Below are 4,543 nucleotides of genomic sequence, written 5' to 3'. Positions count from 1 at the left end.
GTGTACGTTGAAGAAGTTATGTTTCTCGTTGTGGGTCTGTTTTCACTCACTGTGCTGGCTCTAGGTGGGACATTTCAATGTGGAAAGTAACATCTTTCAATTCTTTAACTGTTCATCTGATAACTTCCTCCCCTCTGATTTCTCTGTTCTCTTTCTCGAGTACCTATTATTCAGATGTTGTATCCCCTGGTCTAACCCAATTATTATGGGGCTTGTTTTGTTTTTGCTTTTTAACCCCTTTATTATCTATCTTTATAATTTTTTCTGTAAGATTTCCTCAAATTTGTCTTGCAAGCTTTCTGTTACGTATTTTTTTTAATTTCTGTTATCAGACAAAGACGAACACTGTATGATTTTACTTATATGTGGAATCTAAAAAGCAAAACAAATGAACAAGCATAACAAACTAGAAACAGTCACAAAATAAACAGGTAGTTGCCAGAGTTGAAGAGGGTGGGGGGAGGGAAGAAATAGCTGAGGGAGATTAGAAGGTACAAACTTCCAGTTGTAAAATAAATGAGTTACAGCCATGAAATGTGCAGTGTGGGGAATGTAGTCAATAAGTGTGCAATATCTTACTATCGTGACAGTTTGTAAGTAGACAAAAAAGTTCTGCTATCATATTTTTTTTTGGTTGGCATAAATTTCCTTTAATAATTTCTAAATTTCCAATAGCATTTAATTTTGAGGTCTAACGTATGAGGCCAGTATTATGCTTTACAATTTTAGTAATTCTGGATTCCAGGTCATTTAAGATGAAAATAGAAATGCAAAGTTTACTTAAGAAATTTAATTTTCGTCTTCTATAACATCTAAATCTTCATCCTCTTCATCATCATCTTCTGTTTGTTGACCGTTTCTTAGTGGAGAGGTCAATACCTGTCCTGTTCCAGATAGACACTTAGATGACAGTGATCTCCGAAGAGGTAACTTTGAATTTGCTCTGACAATATCTAAATGGGATGAATAATCTCGTGGATATAGAGAATGTCAGAAAACCTCTAACCTTCTTCAACAATCTTTTGTATATTTTGGTAGGCAGCAGTGTAGACCTCTAAAGCTTTTCTGTGAAGTAACATTTCGATAGTGATAAATTCTGAAAATACAGTCTTTATATCCTTTATTTTCTGCTTTTCAAAATTGTCAGTAATTTCCTCCAGATGACGAGTTGTTCCTGACATCCATTGTCAGTTCAGTTCCGTTCAGTCGCTCAGTCGTGTCTGACTCTTTGCGACCCCATGAATCACAGCACGCCAGGTCTCCCTGTCCATCACCATCTCCTGGAGTTCACTCAAACTCATGTCCATCGAGTTGGTGATGCCATCCAGCCATCTCATTCTCTGTCGTCTCCTTCTCCTCCTGCCCTCAATCTTTCCCAGCATTAGAGTTTTTTCCAATGAGTTAACTCTTCGCATGATGTGGCCAGAGTATTGGAGTTTCAGCTTTAGCATCATTCCTTCCAATGAACACCCAGGACTGATCTCCTTTAGAATGGACTGGTTGGACCTCCTTGCAGTCCAAGGAACTCTCAAGAGTCTTCTCCAACACCACAGTTCAAAAACATCAATTCTTCAGTGCTCAGCTTTCTTCACAGTCCAACTCTCACATCCATACATGACCACTGGAAAAACCATAGCCTTAACTAGACAGACCTTTGTTGGCAAAGTAATGTCTCTGCTTTTCAATATGCTATCTAGGTTAGTCATAACTTTTCCTTCCAAGGAGTAAACACCTTTTAATTTCATGGCTGCAGTCACCATCTGCAGTGATTTTGGAGCCCAAAAAATAAAGTCTGATACTGTTTCCACTGTTTCCCCATCTATTTCCCATGAAGTGATGGGACCAGATGCCATGATCTTCGTTTTCTGAATGTTGAGCTTTAAGCCAACTTTTTCACTCTCCTCTTTCTCTCTCACCAAGAGGCTTTTTAGTTCCTCTTCACTTTCTGCCATAAGGGTGGTGTCATCTGCATATCTGAAGTTATTGATATTTCTCCCGGCAATCTTGATTCCAGCTTGTGTTTCTTCCAGCCTAGCATTCCTCATGATGTACTCTGCATATAAGTTAAATAAGCAGGGTGACAATAACCACTAGACCATTCAGGTATGACCTAAATCAAATCCCTTATGATTATACCGTGGAAGTGAGAAATAGATTTAAGGGACTAGATCTGATAGATTGCCTGATGAACTATGGACTGACGTTCGTGACATTGTATAGGAGACAGGGATCGAGACCATCCCCATGGAAAAGAAATGCAAAAAAGCAAAATGGCTGTCTGGGGAGGCCTTACAAATAGCTGTGAAAGAAGGGAAGCGAAAAGCAAAGGGGAAGAGGAACGATATAAGCATCTGAATGCAGAGTTCCAAAGAATAGCAAGAAGAGGTAAGAAAGCCTTCCTCAGTGATCAGTGCAAAGAAATAGAGGAAAACAACAGAATGGGAAAGACTAGAGATCTCTTCAAGAAAATTAGAGATACCAAGGGAACATTTCATGCAAAGATGGGCTCAATAAAGGACAGAAATGGTATGGACCTAACTGAAGCAGAAGATATTAAGAAGAGGTGGCAAGAAAACACAGAAGAACTGTACAAAAAAGATCTTCACAGCCAAGATAACCACGATGGTATGATCACTCACCTAGAGCCAGACATCCTGGAATGTGAAGTCAAGTGGGCCTTAGAAAGCATCACTACGAACAAAGCTAGTGGAGGTGATGGAATTCCAGTTGAGCTGTTTCAAATCCTGAAAGATGATGCTGTGAAAGTGCTGCACTCAATATACCAGCAAATTTGGAAAACTCAGCAGGGGCCACAGGACTGGAAAAGGTCAGTTTTCATTCCAATCCCAAAGAAAGGCAATACTAAAGAATGCTCAAACTACTGCACAATAGCACTCATCTCACATGCTAGTAAAGCAATGCTCAAAATTCTCCAAGCCAGGCTTCAGCAATATGTGAACTGTGAACTTCCAGATGTTCAAGCTGGTTTTAGAAAAGGCAGAGGAACCAGAGATCAAATTGCCAACATCTGCTGGATCACCAAAAAAGCAAGAGAATTCCAGAAAAACATCTATCTCTGCTTTATTGACTATGCCAAAGCCTTTGACTGTGTGGATCATAGTAAACTGTGGAAAATTCTTCAAGAGATGGGAATACAGACCACCTGACCTGCCTCTTGAGAAACCTATATGCAGGTCAGGATGCAACAGTTAGAACATCCATTTTAGCTCTTCGTAATTCAGTTTCTGCCTGCGAAATAACATGTCGATCAGATGGGTTTCTCTGATGTGTTCTTTCCAACTGAGTAAATTATTCAACTTCTCAATTCCTTGCTGTTAATGTTGCTTTGAGATCATCTCACTTCATTTTTACAATGGTTCCATAAGCGTTCAAAGGTTCAATTAGTTCGGCTTCAAGTCTTTCAACCTCAGCTTGTCAATAATCCTGACGTTTGGCAAGGTTGTCAGCAAAGTTTTTCAGGCCCTGCTTTAAATGCAGGGTCTCAGTAGAGGCATATACGTTGATTTCATTCACCAGGAGGTCAGCTTTGTCTCGCAGTCTGGCAGTTTTCTGCACATAAGCAGCAAAGATTTGGCACAGCTCTCCAAAATGTTTCTCCACATTTGTAACAGCATCTTGCAGTTGTCTGCTTTGAGTGTCCGGGTTTTCCAACCTGCATCTCAACATGCTGCCTCACTCACGATTAGAAACCCCGGGCTGGACCCAATGACAGAGTCTGGGCGCCCGGAAGTGTGCCAGGGCACCCTTATCTTTAATTTGCAAGAGTTCTGTTTTGTTTGAGCATTTCTTTTCATAGTGTCTGTTCTTGTTTCATTAATTTGATAGCTACTTATTTCTCTGAGGATATTAGTGATATATTTTAAATTTAATTTCTCTTTTTATTGTAAGAAAAGTCTAAATTTTCAAAAAAAGACAAGAACTGGTTGTTTGGTTTTGGTTTTTTGTTGTGTCATGCAGCAGGTGGAATCTTAGTTCCCCAACCAGGAATCAAACCCATGACCCCTAAGTGGAAGCCAGGAGTCCTAACAACTAGACCACCAGGGAAGTCCCCTCAAGAATGGTTTAAAGAAAATTTTTCTTAAATCATTTGAGGGTAAATTGCCAACATGGGTAAATTGCCGATGATGGGTATCATACCCATCATTCCCAGTACTTGAGCATTTCCTCAAACAAGATCTACCTAACAATATCATTAGAATCAACACATTAATACTGATACACGACTGCCATCTAATCCACAGACCCCAGTAAATTTCTCCAGTCGTCCCAACGCTGCCTTTTATAACAGAGGATCCAATCCAGGACCATACACTGCATTTATTGTCATATCTCTCTAGTTTCTTTCCGTCTAAAACAGGCATTCCGCTGTTTCTTTGGCTTTCGTGATCTCGACGATTTTTTTACAGGTCACTTACTTGGTAGAATGTCCCGCTGCAGGAGTTTCCTCATGACTGAATTCAGGTTATGCTTTTTGGGAGCAAGAACATCATGAAGGGATGATGTGTCCTTATTGCCTCCTATC

General features: G+C 39.9%; 1 pseudogene; it reads right to left on the bottom strand.

The window, feature by feature from the left end:
• Window positions 1-726: 726 nt before the first annotated feature.
• On the bottom strand, window positions 727-3,687 carry LOC101114138 (CBY1-interacting BAR domain-containing protein 1-like; annotated as a pseudogene).
• Window positions 3,688-4,543: the final 856 nt, after the last annotated feature.

Source organism: Ovis aries, chromosome 15 (genome assembly GCF_016772045.2).
Source record: "Ovis aries strain OAR_USU_Benz2616 breed Rambouillet chromosome 15, ARS-UI_Ramb_v3.0, whole genome shotgun sequence".
NCBI lineage: Eukaryota > Metazoa > Chordata > Mammalia > Artiodactyla > Bovidae > Ovis > Ovis aries.
The sequence above is the reverse complement of the archived record's forward strand: the minus strand, read 5'-3'. Positions and strand labels throughout refer to the sequence as shown.